The 23,693-nt window shown below is 40.1% G+C and overlaps 1 protein-coding gene and 1 long non-coding RNA gene across 4 annotated transcripts in view; both read right to left on the reverse strand.

Moving 5' to 3' along the window:
• LOC106976677 (tyrosine-protein kinase ZAP-70) overlaps positions 1 to 10,042 on the reverse strand; it is a 38,878-nt gene extending 28,836 nt beyond the window's left edge. The window contains exons 1-3 of one of the 2 annotated variants that reach the window (XM_027072606.2): positions 9,968 to 10,042; positions 3,164 to 3,271; positions 1,653 to 1,803 (exon numbers count right to left, since the gene is read on the reverse strand). The gene's annotated coding sequence lies outside the window, so the exon portion shown is untranslated. Of the gene's footprint in view, positions 1 to 1,652; positions 1,804 to 3,163; positions 3,272 to 6,817; positions 6,905 to 9,967 lie in introns of those variants that run through there. The other variant, XM_053200489.1, reaches the window with a different exon arrangement.
• Positions 10,043 to 10,974: 932 nt separating this feature from the next.
• LOC128311180 (uncharacterized) lies at positions 10,975 to 21,765 on the reverse strand. Of its 2 annotated transcripts, XR_008289268.1 has the most exons (5): positions 21,683 to 21,765; positions 20,969 to 21,307; positions 15,467 to 16,241; positions 13,931 to 14,033; positions 10,981 to 11,065 (listed from the first exon to the last, which is right to left on the reverse strand). It is a non-coding gene; the product is annotated as an uncharacterized LOC128311180 (long non-coding RNA). The 2 variants fall into 2 exon arrangements; XR_008289269.1 differs by lacking the exon at positions 13,931 to 14,033 and having other exon boundaries at positions 10,975 to 11,065.
• Positions 21,766 to 23,693: the final 1,928 nt, after the last annotated feature.

The following is a 23,693-nucleotide window of genomic DNA, read 5'->3' on the forward strand; positions in this document are numbered from 1 at the left end:
CCTCTCTCTCTCTCTCCTTTTCCCTCTCTCTCTCGAAATAAACTTAAAAAAAAAAAAAAGGAAATCTTCTCATGTGTGAAATTCATTTTGTCTCTGGACACCCAGAAAGCCTCTGGGAAATTCCTTTCCCTTCACTTTCTGATAACTAACACAGGCTCTTGACAGCTTTAATTCACCTTTATGGGATGGAGCCACAGTCTTGACCACTTCTTCCTATACCTCCAAGAGGCACAGAAGGGAAATGACAAATCCAATGGACAAATCCAAGCCCCAGTCAGAATTGTGAGATGGGTCAACCTCATTTCCAGAAGCTCTTTAAATCTTCCATCTCTAACTTCTGCCACATTCCAGGCCCCCCTTTCACTTCAGGGGACCCACTCCTGTCTCAGAGGAGAAATCTGGATGTGAGGTGATAGTGGCTAGCCTAAATGGTTTGCCAGTCCCAAGAATGTTGGCTTTTAAAAGAACCCCTTTAGGGGTGCCTGAGTGGTTCAGTTGGTTAAGCCTCCAGCTCTTGATTTCAGCTCAGGTCCTGATCTCATGGTTCGTGAGTTCAAACCCCCCATCAGGTTCTGTGCTGATAGCACAGAGCCTGCTTGGAATTCTCTCCCCCTCTCTCTCTGCCCCTACCCAACTCATGTTTTCTCTCTCTCTCTCTCTCTCTCTCTCTCTCTCTCCTCCCTCCCTCCCTCCCTCCCTCCCTCAAAACAAATAAACTTAAAAGAACCCCTTTAAGGAAAGCAATGTCACTCTTGTGGGTAAATTTAAGTACCACAGACTCAGAGTTAGGGGGAAGGCGTGGGCAGAGGGATGGAAACTTCACCCTCCATGGCATGCCACAGCCCCCTTTCTCTGTGGTCAAGCTGCACACACAACACAGTGTTAGGCAGGACCTGAGAGGTCTTGGGAAGCTGTTTTCCCTGTGATGAAGAAGTGTGTCTCAAGGGATGCAGATGAACACACAAAATTTCAACATGCAGTTACTGAAAATGCATAATCTTATAAGCCATTTACTGTCTCATGCCTACTCAGGGTTACGGCCACTGTGCTGGAATCCTCTCATCCAAGGGATAATAGACATTTTTAACAAGTGGTACAGACAGCCACTGACTAGTCAAAGTGGCCACCATCAGAATGGAGCCCTGGAGGGCCACTGCTGGGCCAGACATTAACCCTTCATTTGCAGGATCATGGGGAAGACTGGAAAGTCTGTGGGAGGTTCTGGGAAGGTGCTGTTTACCAACCAATAGAGGGATCTTTCAATATTCTAACAACCAGTGTAACAGCCAAGTATCAGCCCTGTGCTCATCTCCTCCATGGCTTCATCCCTCTCTGCCTTCATATGCCTATTTTCCAGTCTTTCAGCCAGTCTTTGTACCATTTCCTCAGTAGGTGTGGCCTAACCTACAGGAGTCTTTAGAGGTAAGCGTGGTCCAAGCCAGGAATTGCAATACTTAGCTGTGCATCAGAACCACCAAGGCAGTGTTAAAAACTGACAGCCTGGGTCGTCTGTATTCTATGAATACACAACCAGGCTTAGGAGTCCCTGCCTTCCTCCTAACTCCAGGATCAGCAAGAAGATCTGGGGCAACCTCATACAAATACCCATGAGTTCTTCATGGGTAGGAAGGTGGGACTGAAGAGCCACTCACAATGGCTTTTTCCTACTGATGTATGCAGTCAACACCAGTAACAACAACACTGTGACCACGAGGATTCCCACCACCGAGGCAGCAGCAATGATGATGTTCCTCTGGAGGAAGTCTAGAAGCTGCACACATGGTACATCCTTATTTTGTGTATCTAAATGAAAAGACAAATGGCAGAGTAAACAGAAAGAGACAACCCCATACAGAACTGCAGGGACAACTTGTTAGTTCTGCATTTAGCAGAAATGAAAACCTTAGCAACTTAAGCTGCTGGCTCCAGAAGTCCTCTTGGGGAAGAAGCTGGCTTTGTTTAGGAAAATACACTCATAAGCTTCTTGCCAGTGACATGAGATGCTGTTTGGTGGTGGAGGTGAGATGCCGAGGCTATGAGCTGGCAAGCAGCAAAGCAACCAAAAAGAAGGAATGACTAAGCACAGATTTCAGGAGGTGAGAATAAGAGAGGAGAGGTCAGATGGAAGGGATGGAAAGTTCTACTGTGATGGCCGTTAAGAACAATAGAGTCAAATATTCAGTTTGAAGTTGCCCCCCATTGCCCTACCCTCCCACCTTCAGGAAGTTCTCCCATATATATAATCCACCTCATGTGAGTACGTTTGGGGCAATTTCATGCACAAGGTAAACATGATGCCAGAGATGATCTTGACCTCTTATGGCATCTAGGGACTTGCAGAAATCTTGAAGGTAGATTCAGAATGCCACTGAGTGTGGGCTTGGAAGTCCAAGGCAATCTTAGCTGAGACCATCGCTGACATCAGGGACTCCTAAAGCTCCTCCACTCCATTTGTAACGTGACCAAAAATGGAATCAGGGAAATGGGGTACTGAGGCTCCATGACAGGACCGGGATGGTTTAGTGTGGAGAACCACTGAGGGGGGCCCAGCAATGCAGGCAGGGAGATGTTGGTCAAGGGCCATCTTCGGTTATGGGGAGAAAATTGGAAATGTCCAACTTCCCACTTCCGTGTATGCTACAGCAAGAGGCAGCACTACCAAGGAACTCTAAGGGCTCTGCTGGAATAAGTCAGCATTTAATTTCTTTGAGTTAGAAAGTGACAACCAGGTATACTTTTGATAACAGGAAGCTACATGGAGGGAGTGTGGGCTTGGTACCTGCAATTGTCATGACAGGCAAGTTTCTACCTGTACTGAATGGGCCCAGGTTATCCAAGGCTGAATATTAGGGACTAGGTTAATATTTGGTTTTCATCCCTCCTGCTTGTTAGAAAGCCTCTATGTGCAGTAATGGCAGAGGCTCAGAAGACGATGCCCATGTTACAAATGAGCAACATAAAAGTAGCATCTTCTTGCAAGGGTGGTAAAATTCCCAGAGTTAGTTTAATTCATATTTTTTCATGGCAGATTGTATGCTTTTATGGGAAAATTAAAGGTATGCTGACATCTACTCTGTTAAAATACCATGAAAGGCAAACAGATGCATTCTGAAGTTATCCGTATTTAAGTATCTTATTTAGCTTACACTATATAGATTATTACCTGTCCTCACTGCTTCTCGAAGTGTTTCATTATCTTCAGTACTAAATTGCTTATTTATATCCCTGCTGAATAGAAAGGATTTTCTATTCCTCTTCTCTGAAACGTGACCTACAGAAGGACAAAAACCAAAATGTGTTCATCTAAAAATAGCCAATGGCCTGTGATTAGTTCTATTTTTTTAAGATATTGTTTTGGGAGCGCCTGGGTGGCTCAGTTGGTTAAGTGGCCGACTTTGGCTCAGGTCATGATCTCACAGTTCGTGGGTTTGAGCCCCGCATCAGGCTCTGTGCTGACAGCTCAGAGCCTGGAGCTTGCTTCAGATTCTGTGTCTCTCTCTGACCCTCCCCTGCTTGTGCTCTGTCTCTCTCTGTCTCTCAAAAATAAATAAACGTTAAAAAATTTTTTAATTAAAAAAAAGATTTTAATTTTTTATTTTTCCATGTTTTTAAAGTAGGTTTCACACTCAGCATGGAATGGAGCCCAGCGTGGGGCTTGAACTCATGACCCTGAGATCAAGACCTGAGTTGAGATCAAGAGTCAGACACTTAACCAACTGAGACATTCAGGTGCCCCTAAGATTTGATTTGATTTGATTTGATTTGATTTATTTTAGAGAGAGAGAGAGAGAGAATGTGAGCAGGGAAGAGGAGCAGAAAGAGAGAGACAATCTTAAGCAGGCTCCATGCTCAGCATGCAGCTCAATGTGGGGCTCAATACCACGACCCTGGGATCATGACGTGAGCCAAAATCAAGAGTTGGACACTCAACTGACTGAGCCACCCAGGCACCCTCCGAAGATTTTATTTTTAAGTAATCTTTATGCTCAACATGGGGCTCAAACTCACAACCCTGATATCAAGACCTTCGTGCTCTACTGACTGAGCCAGCCAGGTTCCCCTGATTAGTTCTATTTTTATGATAAAAACAACTTCCGCTAGAGGCTCAGTCAGTTGAGAGTCTGATTCTTGATTTTGGCTCAGGTCATGATCCCAGGGTTGTGGGATCGAGTTCCACATCAGTCTCTACACTGGGTGTGGAGCCTGCTTGGGATTCTCTCTCTCCCTCTGCCCCTGTCCCAGGCTTGTTCTCTCTCTCTCTCAAAAATAAATAAAACTAACTAAATAAAATAACTTCCTCTAGAATCAAAGTGAGGAGTTAGGAAGAATTTTGGAGAAAAGTCCAAACGTATATCAGTGTTTTGTTATTATTTTTTAAATCTGACAAATTCCTGGGTGACCCACCCGTAGACTAAGGCCATGGTTCTCACACATGAGTGTGCATCCAAATCACCAGGAGACCTTAAAAGATCAATCATTGGGTCCCACCCTTGAGTTTCTGAATCAGTAAGTCTGAGGAGGCCTGAGAATGTGAATTTCTCACAGACACCCCACCCCCCGCCCCGCCCAAAGTAACACTGATGCCGCTGGTCAGGGACCACCTTAGAGAACCTCGAGAAAATCTTTCAGTCAGTTGCTGACCCCTCTGACTCAAGTTTCCCACTAGCATAAGATAGAAATAATAAGACCTACCTCACAGATAGCATAATGCTCATGGAAACAGTTTATAAACGACCAAATATTATAAAAATGTTTCTTAAATTGCAAGGGCAAGACAGAAAAATGAACTACACTGAAATATGCATTTATTGGGAGACGGGCTGCAGAAAAGTTTAGTAGAAACAGGCAGCATTGAAAATCAGAAATATTAGCATGCTAACTCTGCCGTTGGCTATCTTTGACTCATTTGCATATGAGACCTTGTCAAAGGGCCTGAGTGAGTTTAGCATGGAGAGGACTAGGAAACTGGGAGAGCTGTCTTTGCCCAACACAAGAATGGCCCTGGAAAGGGGTTAGGAGATGTTCTGAGAGGTTCCAGGAGCAAGGCAGAACCAATGGGTAGGAGCTCCAGAGACACATGGAGACTAACAGTTTAGCACTTAGAAAGTAGGGCTATTAAAAAGGGAATGAGGAAGAGTGAGAAGTAACAAACCCTGTTGTCCCCAGAAGTCTTCAAGGCTGGGGCCTCCCAGGCCCAGATGCCTTTGACCTGAGAGGCATTTTTGACTTGAGATTGGTGAATCTGCCTTAGCCTAGTTCTAAAAGAGGTGGGAATGAGGCAAAGTGGTTAACACTGGCAGGGTGTGTGGTAACAGCCTATTGAGGTCTTAATTATTTCTGGGGAAAGAGAGAAATGTGTTCCTTATTCAATCTGGCTTAGAAAAGAGAAAAAGTTCCCAACTTAACATGAGTCATAATTACTTGACTTTGGAAATGTTAGGCTGTCAAATCAGAGTCAAGAGATAAACAACCACAGATACACAGAAAACTCTGGACAATATAGAGTTAGTGACTGAATGGATTGAATTCGCCTTTTGCTCTTTCATAAAGGTGTAAAAAAGATAGACTTATCACTTAAACACAAATTTTTACTTTCCTTGTCTCTGTTCCACAAAAAACAAAACCATAATTAAGAACCACTGTCTACACTTATCATCAATATGGGTTGTGATTTTGATCATTTGTTGGATTTTTTTTTTCTGCAGGACAAAATAAGCACAATCACCATGTTTTGTCAAATACAGTCAGTTTCCAAACTTCATTTCAACTGTAGAAAGCCATTAACTATGAGAGAAACAGCAGCCAATTATGGGAGAAAGCAAATCCCCACATCCATGATGCAGACTCAATCCCAGTGCCAATCAGTCACATCCTGGGCCTGGTAAAGTTGTGTTCGATGAGCCCAGAACCAAGAAATTTTGGCTTAGTGTTCAGGGAAAAGTTGAAGTCTTAAATTATAATCTCTCTCTCTCTCTCTCTCGCTCTCGCTCTCTCTCTCTCTCCCCCTCTCTCTCCTAGCATTGAAATGAGACTTTGATTGGTTCTATTAATAGCATCTTAGTGTTGCACTGCTAACCAAGAACTAGGTTCCTTTCAGCAGAGCTAACATCCATGGTAGCTTGAACTTGCTGCACACCTGTGCACACTTTTTACAAGACTTTACTTCTCAAAAAAATCATTTCTTCACCCCTCTTCCTACCCAACCCTTTTTACCATTAATTTTTAGGGGGAATGGTCCCTTTTGCTAAGGAAAATTTGTGTGGTCTGGATTTCTTAGTCCAGCAGAATAGCATCAGAGCAGCTCCTGGCCTCTGAAGAGGGGCCTCGTCAGCCTCCTTTTCTGGTGTGATGGGACCTTCACTATGTCTGCAGGGGTTTCTTGGGTCTCTTCTCAATTCACTCTCTCTACTCAAAAACCTTAGTAAGCAGATCTGCCTCTCTTTTGTCGTCCCAAAGCTCCATGCAAATACAACCTGAAGCACTTTTTAAGTACTTTCCATTTTAGTATATTTATAGCTAATAAGTACTGATGACACTGACTTCCTATTAGTGGTGAGCACTTGGAGAACACAAATGCCTTTTTCAACTCTCTACTCCTGGCACAGCATCTCTCACTGGGTAGGAGATCAATAACTAGGTCTTGAATGAGAGAAGGAATCTTGAAGACTCTTGACTACAACTTCACGAGAGACTCTGAGCCAGAACCACCCAGCTAAGCCTGATCTGTCATCCAAGATTGCAGTCATTTGACGACTGACTGGCACCAAAGGGTCTGCTTCCAAGATGGCTCACTCACAGCTGAGTGAGAAGGCCTCACCTCCTCACTGGCTGTGGGCAGGAGGGCTCAGTTTCTCACCACAAGGGCCTCTCCTTAAGTGAGTGGACACTGCTGGAATGTCCTCACAACATGGCAACTGACTTTCCCCAGAGTGAGCAATTCAAGAGATAGCCGGGCAGAAACCACAATGTCTTTTATGACCTAATCTATGAAGTAGCACACCATCATTTCTGTCACGTTCTACTCATTAGAAGCAAGTCATTAAGTCCAGCCTGCCCACACACAAGGGGTGGGGGATTAGGCCCCACCTTTCAAAGGGAAGGCTATCAAAGAATTTGAGGACCTATTTTAAAACCACAGTAAGAAATGAAATTCCAAAGAAGACAGCTGAACAAAGGAAACATTTGCTTATGTCCACATAAACATAAGGACTTTTTAATCAGCTGCCTCCGGTTTTGTGGATGGAGAGAAGTGACATCCTTACCAAGGCATCTACACTCTGCAGGAAGCCTGGACTCAGGTTTATGACCCACACCATTAAGCAGAGACCCCTAAATGATTGAACCATATGAAATTGGTTGAGGTTGAACCATACGAAATTGGAGATATTTGACCATTTTTAAAAATATTTTTTAAAGTTTATTTTATTTTGAGAGAGAGAGAGAGAGAGAGAGGCAGAGAGAGAGGGAGAGAGAGAATCCCAAGCAGGCTCCATGCTATCAGTGCAGAGCCCAATGTGGGGTTCAAACTCAAACTCACAAACTGTGAGATCATGACCTGAGTCAAAACTAAGAGTCATACGCTCAACCAACTGAGCCACCCAGGTATCCCAATATTTAACTATTTTTGATCTACAAAGAAACAGTACATTCAAATTATTCAACCTGACATTATAGTCCCAAGGGAAGTTTTCTAATCTACATGTTTCTTCTAATTGTGAGGCTCCTAGGAACCCAACATCATGGATTATCTAGATGAGTGTAATGATCAATTTATAATGTGATCCTCTGTGTATATATACATTAAAAAAAAAAAAAAAAGGAGGGGCACGTGGGTGGCTCAGTCAGTTGGGCATCCAACTCTTGGTTTCTGCCCAGGTCAAGATCTCATGGTTTCTAGGTTCAGGTCCTGGATCAGGCTCAGTGCTGACAGTGCAGAGCCTGCTTGGGATTCTCCCTCTCTCCCTCTCTCTCTGCGACCCACCCCCAGTGTGTGCTCTCTGTCTCTCCAAATAAATAAATAAACTTAAAAAAATAAAAGGAAAGGTCTCCAAACTTAGTGTAGACTGGCCATTATATACCTTGGGGGTCTGGGAAGATACAGGAAAATAAATCCATTTTGTACTTAGAAGGTGGCCAAACACTCATTCAAGCTCCTATTAGGGAGAAAAATCACATACTGAAAGAGCCAAAAGTAACTTGAAGAAATGGAAAGACATTCCCATTTCCAACACAGAATGACCTACCATCAGTTTTCCCAATGTGAATATTATATTATAAATTTAATACAATGCTAATAAAAATATCAACAGGCCCTAATGAAGTTACACAAGTTGATACTAAAATTCATGTGCAAAAACAAACATGCAAAGGTCACAAGGAAAACACCGAAAAAACAAAAACTACAAAATAGGGACTAGTCCCATAAGGCATTAAAACATACTATTCCAGCCTCTGTAATGAAAACAGTACTGTACTGTTGTATAGTAGCCAGTAGGCCAGTGGTTAGGATAGAAAGTCCAGGCATAGACCCAGGACATACGGGAATTTAGTATAAGATAAAGAGCGTGTCTCAGATCACTGGAGCAAAAGTGGACTTTTTAATAAATGATGTCATCATTTTTAGTGAAAAAATGACATGATGTGGACTGTATTGATGAAATCATTGTAGCCCATGTGTGGTTCTCAGTATAAAGTCAGCCTTTCACTTCTCCCAGTGTAGACCCAGGTACCAAAGAGATGCTCGACTGTATTTAATTTATGATTTCACAAAATTAAGATTCAGGAATATTATAAGTATTCATTTTAAAGAGAATTCTGTGGGGGTGCCTGGGTGGCTCAATAGGTTAAGCATCTGATTCTTGATTTCAGCTCAGGTCATGTCTTACAGTTTGTGAGTTCGAGCCCCACATCAGGCTCCACTGGAGCCTGGCTGGGATTCTCTCTCTCCCTCGCTCTCTCTCTGCCCCTCCCTGCAACCCCCCCCCCCAGTCTCTCAAAATAAATAAACTTAAAAAAAATAAATAAAGAGAATTCTGTGGTAAATTAATCTCCAAAACCCATCTAGGTCATTGGTTCCAAATGCTGCCTGTAGGCAAGTCACTGGTACAATATGCAAAAATGTGCAGAACCCTGGACTCCACTTTTAGAAACTCCTGGTGGATTCCAGAAATAAGGGTTTATAATCTCTTCCCAGGTCTCAACCTCCTCTCCATGGTTGATTCATGGTCATTGTTGAGAAACACTGACCTAGTTTATATTCCTATGCCCAGGAAAGACCACATATTTGCCAGCTTGGACAGTGACATAGCCTATTTTTCCTCTTAAATCTTTAAATCTGTCTAGAGAAAAAATGCTTCATTAGATGATAGTTCTTCCTGTCTTGGGAGCTGGTCTGCTCCCACCATAACCAGGTCTGTGAGATGAGCCTTTGCTCATCAGCTGAAGGGGAGCATTTTCCCACACTTCCCATGGCGGGGATGAAGAGAACTACTCTGGGGTATCACTTCAGGAATGTGCTCAGTCCCTCACCAGTCCCCACATCCAGGGGGAACAAGGGACTTCACTGTTAAGTTTGGGAGGAGGAATCAGGTTCCTACGGTCAGTCCCTTCCTCTCTCTCCCTCTCTCTCACTTTCTCTCTCTGTCTCTGTCTCTCTCTCTCTGGCATCTGTCTGCCTGCAGACAACAAACATTCTGATCTTCTCCTCTATGCTGTGAATGTTACAGAAGTAAACTCTCTCATGGTGGGCTATGGGGGAGCCATGGGCATCCTAACCCTCACCAGTGATTAGGCACTCATCCTAATTCGAAGTGAAGCACCCATGTTATCCAGCCAAGTTTTCCTGAGAAGATAGTCTGAGCTCCATCTGTAGGATCCTTAGCTCAGTCTCACATTTGGTTCTAAACTCAGGCAAAGGAAGAAGAGGTATTACTTATAACCCAACTCCAATGATATCCATTTGCATTACCATTAGTGGACACTCTATCCATGCTGCCAAGGAGAAATCTTGGTTCAGTAGAATACCCAGCAACACTGGCTCCTTTGATGAAATCCATGGGGGAAAAAAATTGAAGAGAAAAATTTATATAAGCACACATTATGAGCATTTTGGGTCCATATTTTAAGTGTTGAAATGCTAATATAGGATCCAACCACACTGAGAATGTGTATTTGAAAGTTTATATATCAATGCAGACAGGCATCAGCTAGTTGCTGACTGCAGAGGCTGGAGCCCAGGCAGATGTTATGGGAAACAAACCTTGGGAATTAGAATTCACATCTGTATGCAAAATTCCAACACAGTGCTCATTTCTCTGCTGCCCAGGGCACTTTTGTTACTGCTGGTACACAAATGCTGCCTGTAGGTAAGTCTGATATAAAATTCTATCCTTATGACCTATGATCAAATAATTGTCTTAATTCTTAAACTGCTACTTAAAAAATAATAATATAAAGCCGCTTTGCGGAAGAGTGTATTTTTCATTTTCATTATTTCCACTGGTGTGCCTAGGGCAAGTGATTCTTTAGCCTGGGTCTTACCCATTGAATGGTACACTAATGATTGCACTAGTTCTCCCCAAGGGCTAAGCAAAGTATCAAACCAGATCATGCACGTGGAACTATAAAGTGTGTTCAGTACAAAGTTATTACACTTCTCAGGGCTCCTGTGGTCAGGAACAGTAACCGCCACTTGTAATTCCAGTTCCTGTCCTTTGAACAGTCTCCAGAAAGGAAGAACCTCCTTGACACATGAATTTCAAGGATCCCCTCCCCACAAAACAGAATAGACACATTTTAGCCATAGACTTGAAGGTGATAGAGAGGTTTTCAGACAATCTTTCCTTCATATCTCAATTTGTCTATGCCACACAGGTAGCCATTTTGACAAATACTAAAATGAGAGTGCTGTATATATAATTCAATACATAGGCCTATAGAAATACGTGCACTTATAATTCTAGAGACATATACTTGCCTTCTCTCTTGTCTCTCTCTGTAACTGATTTGCCTGCTGTTCTTGTTTCCTCATATGGAACATTGGAAAACACTTGCTGTAGAATTTCATCTCAAGTGAAGTACAAAAGGCATGTTAATATCAGCAGTGGAGGATTGACATATTTTTCTCTGTAAATACCTAAAGCAGTCTAGAGATACAGTTAATAAATGCTATACTCAATGGAAATTTTGAAATTATACTCTATACCTAGCCTTGGGAAGGGAAATCCCAACCCCTAAAATCATTGCTGAAAAACTGTGATTGCCTTAGATGTCTTGAGCAGTAAATATTTCCCACTAAAAGATACGCAGCTAGAAACTTTGCCCCAAATCTCATGATATTTAGCGCCACTATTTTCCTTCTTGCTCCTGTTGTCATTCTGAACCACCCCTGAGGCTTCCCCAAGAGGACCCATAGATTTGTATATGGTGAAGTCTGCGGGGGCAAAAATAAAGCAGAACAGGTTTCTAAAAGTCAGAAAGCTCTTTATAAGCTGTTCCTAATTTCTCATGGTTATATATTTAAAAATACATGAATCTCTCTCTCCTTTTTAAAGTTTTCAGGCTTCTACTTTTCCCTTCTACTTTTGTTACTCTGTCTAGGTTTATTTTGCAAAGCCATGGAAAGAATCCTCACAAATTTCATTCATTTTGTATATATTCTGAGTCCTTTATCAAGGGCATTGGTACATTGGTGGTTGGTCTGCTCACCTGATGGCATACGTGCTTAAGAACCCCAAAAATTAACATCAAATTTACTTATTCAAAATGAGTTCTTGTCACCAGTCCCTTTCTTTTTTTTTTTCCACACTATGATCTCATTTATTTAAAAATAATTTCTTTTAACACAATCAACACTACCTAATTCCTATAGGTACATAGACATGCTTGTAAATGCACAATAAAAGAACTAAAAAGGTTATCTTTAAGGAGGTAGGGAACAAAGAAATATCAAATATAACTTCAGCCTTAAATTCAATGTTTCAGTTTCATATATAAAGAGACTTGTGTAAATACTAAACTTTTTAATTCACCAGAACCAATGCTTCCCAATCAAGGTAAGAAAAGTATACTATAGAGAAAGATTCCAATTTCTGTAAAAGCAGTAAAAACAAAAACCTCTGTATGTGCATTTATGTTTTTACAGGCATGGAGAGAGAGGAGGAATGCACACCTGGATGACAGAAAGGGTGTAGCAAGAAGACTATTAAATTTTTCTTTACTCATTTTTGTTCTGATTCACTAGGTCAGCTAAGCACATTACCTTTTTAAATTTTTTTTTAATGTTTATTTTTGAGACAACATGAGAGAGTGCAAGCAGCGGAGGGGCAGACAGAGGGAGACACAGAATCAGAAGCGGGCTCCAGGCTCTGAGCTGTCAGCACAGAGCCCAACGCGGGGCTTGGACTCATGAGCTGTGAGATCGTGACCTGAGCTGAAGTCGGAAGCTTAACCGACTGAGCCACTCAGCCACCCCTAGCACATTACCCTTTTATTTATTTTTTATGTTTTATTTTTTGTTAAATACATTTATTTATAAGCCAAACACAACAACACCCAATTGCTTCTATTTTTCCTCCCTAACAGGACTTTATTTACAATACAGAAAACAAATAGCATTAGCACATGTACAAACTACAATGAGCAGTTCACTGGCACTTCTAAAATAGAACATTCTTTATATGCAGGATATTCTCTAGAGCCAAGTAAAGTTTGAAGAGGGCGCAAGGGACAGAAAGCAGATACGTTAGGTGATCTCTGAAGTAGCAAGGAGTTCTGACTTCTGACCGAGCCATAATAAAAATGATTAGCTTGCATTATAGTGTTTCTAATAACTGGACCACTATTATCAGGTCTTTCCAAAAAGAATGCAAGTTTCAATGCAATGTTTTTGTTTTTACTTTTATCAAAATTACTGGATGTTTACACTTGAAAAATATTATTAAAATACACTGGTTGGCTTACTTATCTACATTATTTATACCTCATTTAGACAGTTGTTGAATTTGCTTTTATTACACTGTCTAGATGTAAACAAGGTAAGGGGGGAAAGGCTGATTTCAACAAAACCGGTTAGAATAATGCAAGAACTAGATAGTCTATATAAAAATGATTGAGAATTCTTTGCATGTGATAAGGCTACAGAACCCTCTAAATTGTATAATTCACCCTAATCCAAAAGACAAGTCCAGAATTTAGAACTGCTTATTTTTTCTAGGCCCAATAATAGCACATGTGGAAAAAAATTTGATTATATTATAGCTGGGCCTGTAAGTTAGCTGGGTAATTGGCTACATTTAGGAGCTGGCTTCTTGAGGAAGCATAAGTCATGGCCACCAAAGAAATACGTATTGAATGTGAGGAATTTACTATGGCATTTCTTGATACTAATGAATGATTTAAATGAAGTGATTGAAAGTGATGGTCCGGCCAGTAAAAGCACATTACCTTTTTAAAAAGGAAGTGAATATTTAAAATGAGATGTTATTAACTTAGAATAGTGTCCATTTTAGATAGTACAGAGAAGGTGAACAATCTGCACTCACCTTGTCTCCTATCCGGCAGAGGTATTCAGCCTCTGCCTACATGTCACTAGCCCCTTCCTTAAGGGATGTGTTGACCTATAAATTCCTGGATTGTTGCTCTGAGAACCTGAAACGTTTATTGGTGTCCCAGCAATGCCAAAGCCAACACTGGCATGGTGCTGGGCAGGTCAGTAGGCCTTTTGAGGGATGATGGGATCCTCCCAAACCCCAAACCAGACACCCATCTTCACATACACTCACTCCCCTTCCACACATGTGGGGCAGGATTCAGAGACATGGTGCTCCTTCAAGGAGGAGACGTCCTCTGATTCCCAGGTGAGAATTCCTGAAAATACATGAGGGGGCTGCAACAGCTATCTGCATCCCTTCATTCAGTCATGTTAACCTACCCATCATTCAATCAGCCAGGCACCCAGTGCAGATTTACTGAAGCCTCTGTAATAGCAGGTGTGGAGGAAGGACAAACCCAGATTTCCTGACATGGAACAACTCCTGGAAAAAAAGTTCCATGTTCCCTGTAAAGAGATGTCCCCCTTCCAAGCAGGATTGGCAGGCATAACTTTGTGATCAGAACATCCAACAGATCCTAACCTGGAGGGAAGCATCAATGCTCACACCTCTCAGAGCTCTTTCTCAGACCAGATGTAACCCTCACTATCTACTCCTGATGCACACACACTACCAGAGAGGAGAGATTTCTTTGGAATCTGGATGGCTTCCTTCAGCAGACAGCTATGGTTTCAAACATTTTCCCTCAGTCTCAGCTCTCTGCTAAAGAAGACTTTCCTGAGCCTTATTTTGTTATTGCTGTTTTTAGATTTTAAAAAATTTAAGGTGAATACACACACACACACACACACACACACACACACACACACATATACGTGTGTATATGTATATATATGTATGTATATATATATGTAATTTCCATTTTAAGTGTACAATTCAGGAGCATTAAGGACATTCACAATGTTGTACAAACATTGCCACTATTTATTTCCAGAAATTTTCCATATTCTCAAACAGAAACTCTCTACCTGTTAAGCAATAACTCTCCATTCTCCCATCCCCCTGGCCCCTGGTAACTTGTATTATACTTTCTGTCTCTATTAATTTACCTACTTTAGATACATCACACAGGTGGAATCATACAATATTGGTGCTTTTGTGCCTGGCTGATTTCATTTAGTATAATGTCTTCAAGGTTCACCCATGTGTTAGCAAGTAACTGAATTTCACTCGTTTTTATGAGCAAATAATACTCAATTATATGTCCATACCACATATTGTGTATCCATTCATCTGTGATGGACACTTGGATTGTCTCCATACTCTGTCTATTGTGAATAATCCTGCTATGAACATTGGTGTACAAACATTTGTTTGAGCTCCTGTTTTCTTTTTTTTTTAATGTATTTATTTATTTGTTTGTTTGTTTAATTTACATCCAAGTTAGTTAGCTTATAGTGCAACAATGATTTCAGGAGTAGATTCCTTAGTGCCCCTTACCCATTTAGCCCATCCCCTCTCCCACAACCCCTCCAGTAACCCTCGGTTTGTTCTCCATACTTAAGAGTCTCTTATGTATTGTCCCCCTCCCTGTTTTTATATTATTTTTGCTTCCCTTCCCTTATGTTCATCTGTTTTGTATCTTAAATTCCTCATATGAGGAATGATATTTCTCTTTCTCTGACTAATTTTGCTTAGCATATACCCTCTAGTTCCATCCACATAGTTGCAAGTGGCAAGATTTCATTCTTTTTTATTGCCAAGTAATACTCCATCGTATGTATGTATGTGTGTGTGTATATATATATGTGTGTGTGTGTGTATGTATATATATATATATATATATATATATATATATATATATACTAACACATACTAACCACATCTAACCACACATCTTCTAACCACATACTAACCACATCTTCTTTATCCATTCATCCACTGATGGACATTTGGGCTCTTTCCATACTTTGGCTATTGTTGATAGTGCTGCTATAAACATTGGAGTGCATGTGCCCCTTCAAAACAGCATCCCTGTATCCCTTGGATAAATACTTAGTAGTGCAATTGCTGGGTTGTAGTGCAGTTCTATTTTTAATTTTTTGAGGAACCTCCATCCTGTTTTCCAGAGTGGCTGCACCAGTTTGCATTCCCACCAGCAGTGCAAAAGAGATCCTCTTTGTCCATATCCTTGCCAGCACCTGTTGTTGCCTGAGTTGTTAATGTTAGCCATTCTGACAGGTGTGAGGTGGTATCTCATTGTGGTTTTGATTTGTATTTCCCTGATGATGAGGGATGTTGAGTATTTTTTCATGTGTCAGTTGGCCATCTGGCTGTCTTCTTTGGAGGAGTGTCTATTCATGTCTTTTGCCCATTTCTTCACTGGATTATTTGTGTTTTGGGTGTTGAGTTTGATAAGTTGTTTATAGATTTTTGATATTAACCCTTTATCTGATATGTTGTTTGCAAATATCTTCTCCCACTCCATCGGTTGCTTTTTAGTTTTGCTGACTGTTTCCTTCGCTGTGAAGAGGCTTTTTATTTTGATGAGGTCCCAATAGTTCATTTTTTATTTTGTTTCCCTAGCCTCCAGAGATGTGTTGAGTACGAAGTTGTTGCGGCCAAGGTCAAAGAGGTTTTTGCCTGCTTTCTCCTCGAGGATTTTGATGGCTTCCTGTCTTACATTTAGGTCTTTCATCCATTTTGAGTTTATTTTGTTTTTATTTATTTTTGAGAAAGAGAGAGAGACAGAGCATGAGTCAGGGAGGGGCAGAGAGAGAGGAAGACACAGAATCCAAAGCAGCCTCCAGACTCTGAGCTGTCAGTAAAGAGCCCCATATGGGGCCTGAACCCACAATCCATGAGATCATGACCTAAGCCAAAGTTGAATGCTCAACTGACTGAGCCACCCACGTGCTCCTGAGCTCCTGTTTTCAATTCTAGTAGATATATATCTAGAAATGGAATTTCTAGATTATACGATAATGCTATGTTTAATATTTGGAAGAACCACCAAACCGTTTTCCACAGAGACTTCATCTTAACATTTTCACCAGCAATGCACAAGGGTTCTAATTTCCTACATCCTTCTCAGCACTTATTTCCCTTTCTCTAAAAAAATACACATTCTTTGGGCACCTGGGTAGCTCAGTCAGTTAAGCATCGGACTCTTGATTTTGGCTCAAGTCATGGTCTCAGGGTTCGTGAGTTTGAGCCCCACATCAGGCTCTGCGCTGAAAGGGTGGAGCCTGCTTGGATTCTGTCTCTCTGCCCCTCCCTGCCTCTCTCTCTCTCTCTCTCAAAATAAACAAATAAACTTAAAATTTTTTAAGTAAATAAATAAATAATACACATTCTAACAGGTGCAATGTTATCTTATTGTGGTTTTGATTTGCATTTCCCTAATGACTAGTAAATTGACTAACTTTTCATATTCTTATTCCATTTTGTATATCTTCTTTGGAAAATATCTATTCAATCCCTTTGCTCATTTTTAAATTGGACCATTTATTTGGTTGGGTTTTTTTTGTTGCTTTTGAGCTATAGGAGCTCTCTCTATATACTCTAGATCTTAATCCTTTATCAGATATATGATTTGCAAATATCTAGTTCTATTCTGTGGGTTTTCTTTTCACTATCTTGATAGTATTCCTTGCTGCACAAAGTTTTTAATTTTGGTGAAGTCCAATTTATTTTTTCTTTTGTTGCCTGTGATTTTGTTGTCAAAATTAATGCATCTTTGCCTAATCCAAGGTCATGAAGATTTTCTCCTACATTTTCTTCCAGAAGCTTTAGCTTTAGCTCATAAATTTAGATCTTTCACCCAGTTTAGTTTTAATTTTTGTATATAGTGTAAAGACCCAACTTCATTTTTTTGCATGTGAATACCCAATTTTCCCAGGACAATTTATTAAAGAGACTTCTCTTTCCCCTTGAACTGTCTTCACACCCTTGTTGAAAATCAACTGACCATGGATGTATGCATTCATTTCTGGACTCTATTCTGTTCCATTGATCTATATATATAGATAGCCTTACACCAGTGCCATACTCTCTTAATCACTGTAGCTTTGTAGTAAGCTTTGAAATGAGGAAGTGTGATTCTTCCAAATTTGTTCTTTGGTTTCAAGATTATTTTGACTACTTTGGGCCTACTGAGATTCTATAGGAATTTCACAATAAGTTTTTCTATTTTTGCAAAAAAAAAAATGCATTTGGAATTTTGATAGGGATTGCATTGAATCTGTAGATCACTTTGGGGACTATTGTCATCTTTATAATAGTAAGTCTTTAAATCCAGGAAAATCTGATATCTTTCCATTTATTTAGGTCTTCTTTAATTTCTTCCAGCACTGTTTTGTACCCATCTGTGTACAAGTCACTTGTCTCCTTCACTAAATGTATTCCTAAGTATTTTAATATTTTTGATGTCATTGTAAATAGAATTGTCTTCTTTATTTTCTTTGGACTATTCATATCAGAGTATAGAAATACAAATGATTTTTCTGTGTTGTTTTTATACCCTGCAAACTTTCATATGTAGCTACAGACTAAAATACCAAGCAAAATAAGTCAGAGAAAAACAAATACCATATGATTTCACTCATATGTGAAATTTAAGAAATAAAACAAACAAGAGAAGGGAGGGGGGAGAGAGAAAGAGAGAGAGGCAAACCAAGAAACAGACTTAACTATAGAGAACTGATGATTATGTGAATTAATTTTTTAGCTCTAACAATTTTTTGTGAACTTTTTTTTGTGATCTATTTTAGATCTTTTGTTTCATTTTCTTGTCTAATTTCTCTGCTAGTACTTACAGTCTACGTGGGAAGAATTGGCAAAAATGTCTTATGTCTAATATTAGAGGAAAAACTTATATTCTTTCATCATTGAGTATCATGTGTATTTTTCATATATGGCCTTTATCACATAGAGGAAGTGCCTTTGTATTCCTAGTTTATTGAGTGTTTTTATCACAAAAGGATGTTAAATTTTAAAATAAGTTTTACTTTTAGTTGTAAAAAACACATAACAAAAATTACCATCCTAATAATTTTTTAAAATATTTTATTTTTACGTAATCTCTTCACCCAATGTGGGGCTCAAACCCACAATCCCAAGATCAAGAGTCGCATGTTCCACTGACTGAGTCAGGCACCCCATTCATCTTAACCATTTTTAAGCATACAGTACAGTAGTGTTGTTTATTCAGTGTTGTATAAGAGATATCTAGAACTTTCTCATCATGCAAAACTGAAATACTATACTCATTAAACAACAACTCCCTATTTCCTCTCCCCCTACCCCAGCCCCAGCCCCTGGAAACTACCACTCTACTTTGTTTCTCTGAAGTTGACTTTAGATACCACTTATAAGTAGAATCATACAGTATTTGTTTTTCTGTGACTGGCTTATTTCATTTGGCATAATACCCTCAAGGTACATTCATGTTGTAGCATGTGACGGAATTTCCTTCCTTTTTAAGGCTAAATAATATTCCATTGTGTGTATATCCCACATTTCATTAGTCTATTCATCCATGGACACTAGCGTTGCTTCTGCCTCTTGGCTATTGTGAATAATGCTGCTATGAGCATGGTAAATATCTCTTTGAGACTTCCAATTCTTTGGGATATATAACCAAATATGAGATGCTGGGTCACATGGTACTTCTATTTTTAATTGTTTGAGGAACAGCCATACTGTTCTCTTACATTCCCAACAAGAAAATTGGATTTTCTAGCCAATATGCTAATCTCTGCCCTTTAATAAGAGTTTAATCCATTTATATTTAATGTGATTACAGATAAAGAATTAACCTCTTCTATTTAGCTATTTGTTTTTTGTGTCCTATAATTTTTTCCCCTCAATTCCTGCTTTCTTTTGGGAGTTAGTTGATTTTTTTGTGATGTTATATTTCAATTGCCTTCTTCATTCCTTTCTGTATATTTTTTAGTTCTTTTCCTTGTGGTTACTTTGGGAATTACAACTAATATTTTATTTTATTTCATTTCATTTCATTTCATTTCATTTTATGTTTATTTTTGAGAGGGGGGCAGAGTGAGAGACAGAATGTGAAGCAGGCTTCAGGCTCTGAGCTGTCAGCACAGAACCCGAGGTGGGGCTCAAACTTACAAATCATGAGATCATGATCTGAGCCAAAGTCGAACACTTCACTGACTGAGCTACCCAGGCACCCCTACAACTAACATTTTAAACTTATAACAACCTAGTGTGATAATACCAACTTGATTTCAATAGTATGTAAACACTCTGCTCATATAAATCTGCACCCTCACCTATATTGTCACAAATTACATCTTTACCCATTGTATGTCCATTAACATAAATCTACAATTACTGTTTTATGCGTTGCCTTTTGTATCATATTGCAAAAAGGAATGAAGTTACAAACCAAAATTATAATAATATTGGTTTTTATATTTATCTATGTAGCCACCTTTACCAGTGTTCATTATATTCTTAAACTTTTGACTGTCTAGTGTCCTTTCATTTCAGCCTGAAGTACTCTCTTTAGCATTTCTTACAGGCAGATCTCTTAGCTTTTGTTTATCTGGACATATCTTTTATGCTCAAAGAATAGTTTTGTCAAATATAAAATTATCAATTGACAGTACTTTTATTTCAGGACTTTAAATATGTCATATCATTTCGTCTGGCCTCCATGATTTTTGAGAAGAAATTAGCCATTAATCTTATTGAGAATCCCTTGTAAATGATGAGTAGCTTTCCCCTTGCTGCTTTCAAGACTGTCTACTTGTCTTCGGGTTTCAACAATTTGACTATAATGTGTTTCAGTGTGAATCTGTTGCACTTATGCCTGGAGTTTCTAGAGCTTCTTGGACATATATAATCATCTGACTTGGGAAGTTTTGGGCCACTATTTCCTGAAATATATTCTCTTTCCCCCTGCCACCAACTCTTCACCTCCTGGGATTTCTGTAATATATATGTTGATACACTTGATGCTGTCTCACAGATGTCTCATCCTCGGCTCATTGTTTGTTTGTTTTTTTTCTTTTTTTCTTTCTGCTCCTCAGACTGAATAATTTCAATTGTCCAAGTTCAAATTTACTTATATTTACTTCTGCCTACTCAAATCTGCTCTCAAATCCCTCTAATGAGTTTTTCATTTTAGCTACTGTACTTTTCAACTCTAGAATTTTTTTGGTTCCTTTTTATAATTTGTTTCTTTAATATTCTCATTTTTTTCAAACATTGTTTTCCTGACTTCCTTAAGTTCTTTATCTCTCATTTCCTTAACTCATTAAAGGCAGTTAACATATTGAAGACAGGCTCCTATTGCCCATTCTGGCACCAGCAAGCTACTACTTGGCTATCTGCTATGGGGCGGGGGATGGAGCGTGGCAGGATCTACATGAAACACTAAAACTCACCAAAATTTACCAGTCTCTTCAAGCATTCCTCTGGGCAATGCAACCGTTCAACTAGAATCCAAGGTTCCAAAATAGTTGCTTAAGATACTTCTTGGCAGTTCAATTGTAGCACTGATGAAGAGACATATTTCTGGAGCTTCTTACCCCACCATCTTCCTTCCAGGCCTTGGTTTTCTCAAATGTTACTTGCGATACTTAGATCAATGAGTCCCAAATAGAATCACCTGGAGAGCTTTAAAACTACTGGTGCAAATATCTCATCCTATGCTGAAGAATCTGATCAGGCATCCTTTCAACAACCTCCCCAGGGGATTCTCATGCTCAAGTAGGGCTGAAGACCTAGGGAAAAGGTTTATCTCAGCCTCAGGACCTCGCCATCTCTACTGCTATAGAAATCTCCTGGGCACCTTGTCAGGCAGATGTGATACAGCTGGTCTGAGGTGGGGTCTGACTCAGCACTTGCAATAACTCCCACATGGAGGCTCTGCTGCTGCTAAAGGGACCCCCCCTTTGAGGGGCACAATCCTTTCCAACTGTTTATCTTCTATGCTTTGCTTAATTTCCTGGGACTCTGACACTTCAAAGAACTGGTTCCAGCTTCAAGGCAAGCACGTTCCCTCCCACCAAAGCATCAGGTTATCTGAGAGACAACTGTGGACAAGGGGGAGATTCTTCAAAGACAGCCTGATGACTTCACATGAGGAGATTACTTACCAAATAGTTTAGCCAAATGCTCTTCTTGATTTGAACTTGATACAAATTCAGTATTTTTCAAGCTCTCTTTTTGAGGATAACCTATGGGAAAATAAACCTTAGCTGTGTGAATCATTCATTGGATCTACATGAAACTTTTTTTTAAGTTTATGTATTTATTTTGAGAGACAGAGCACAAGCGGAGGTGGAGGGGGAAGGCAGAGAGAGAGAAGGAGAGAAATAATCCCCAGCAGGCTCCATGCTGTCAACACAGAGCCCAACACAGGGCACAATTCCATGAACTGTGAGATCATGACCTGAGCCAAAATCAAGAGTCAGACACTTAACCAACTGAGCCACCCAGGTGCTCCAACATGAAATCTTTTTAAATCAATACTTCTTTGCATGGTATTTTAAGCGGAGCATCATGCACTTTACCTACTTTAGGAGAAAAAGCATCAGTTTTGGGTTCTAGTCCACCTTTTGAGTGTCTTGTGACCTTGGGCAGTAAAGTTCTGTGGAATTTGGTTTTCTCATCTGAGACTGGTGGAAAAGGAGCCAGCCACAAGAGGCCTGTGAGGATTGGGTAAGATGAAATTTGCTTATGTCATCTGTAGACTGAAAAGTATTCTCCCTTTATGATGTCCCAGTGTTATTATCTACTATGAAGTGCAATAAATGGCACTGGGTCCAAGCCTGGCTATGCTCAATGCTCAGTTTTGCCGGGGCAGGGGGCAGGGTGGGGAGAGGGCAGAGAGGAGCAATGACAGACAGATGGACACTTATCTCAGTGTCTTCTCAACAAAAACTTTCCCCTCCATAGGAAATGATGTCAACAAGCAATGACTTTGACCATCTTGGAAATGGGATGCCTTCTTGTTTTGGAAAACAGGGAACAATACTACTGCATACTCAGCCCTAATCCACATCTATGTTTGGAGGGGGCTCAGAGGGCCTGAGGCCACCTCTACCTGACCTATTGGATAAGCACCAGGAATTCCTAATGTTGTCACTGATGAATAAAAAATGAAGGTATAAATGGAAAAGCACTGAGTCAACAATGACTACTTTGATTCAATAAGTGAATAATGTGCAGTTCTCTGGTGATGAAACATTGGTGAATTCAATGCACTTTGTTAAAAATGTGTTCCTCATATTGTGTCAGCCAAGGGAGCATTATGCACATATGCCCCAAATAACATTATGCACCCTGCCCCATCATGACTACACAGTAAAATATTCACTTTAATCTGTGGTTTGTGAAATGCATGGGGAGGACTGTTAGCTCTAAAAATGGTTTGCTAATAGTTTCATAATTTCAACGTGGCATACATGCCTGGCTTATCCTAATAAATAATTATCCAATTTAAATTTTTTTCCTAATGCACACAGTGCCACATTAAAGAGTTTCTCTGTCACCTGTGTGATTTAGGTTAATGTACATGTTTTTCCCATGTGACCAGCTTCTTCCTCTCAGCTTTGGCATTTGAGCATCAGTCCAAAGGGAGAAAGGGGCTCTGTCTCTTTGTGCAAATATTTTCCAGAGGCTAGGGTGTAGGGTGGGGAGATGTGGGGAGGGATGTGAGAAGGCTTTACTATCCCAAATCAATGACCAGGGCACTCGTGAACATTGAACTATAAAGTGCTGTTGAATAGAAAGTCACTACACTACTCACAGCAAGTGTTACCAGGAAAAGTGAACACCACTTGCAAATCTGGTTCTCATCCTCTGAACAGCCTGCAGAGTGAGAGAACCTCCCTGACACATGAACTTCAGAGATCACCCCCAAAATATAGTGATATTTGTACTTTAGACCACAGACTTCCATAGTTGGCAGAAGGTCATAGAGAGTATTGGACAATGTTTTCTTCCACATCTCAGTTTGGTTTTGCCCCTACATACCTTGGTTAAGAATGTTAAAATGATAGGGTAGTACAAATAATACAACAAATAGGTTTTATAAGTATGTACACTTATAATTTTAAAGGCATATACTTGCTTTCCTTAACTTCTCTCTTTGTAATTGACTTG

The sequence above is a fragment of the Acinonyx jubatus genome, chromosome A3 (assembly GCF_027475565.1).
Source record: "Acinonyx jubatus isolate Ajub_Pintada_27869175 chromosome A3, VMU_Ajub_asm_v1.0, whole genome shotgun sequence".
NCBI classification, from domain to species: Eukaryota; Metazoa; Chordata; class Mammalia; order Carnivora; family Felidae; genus Acinonyx; species Acinonyx jubatus.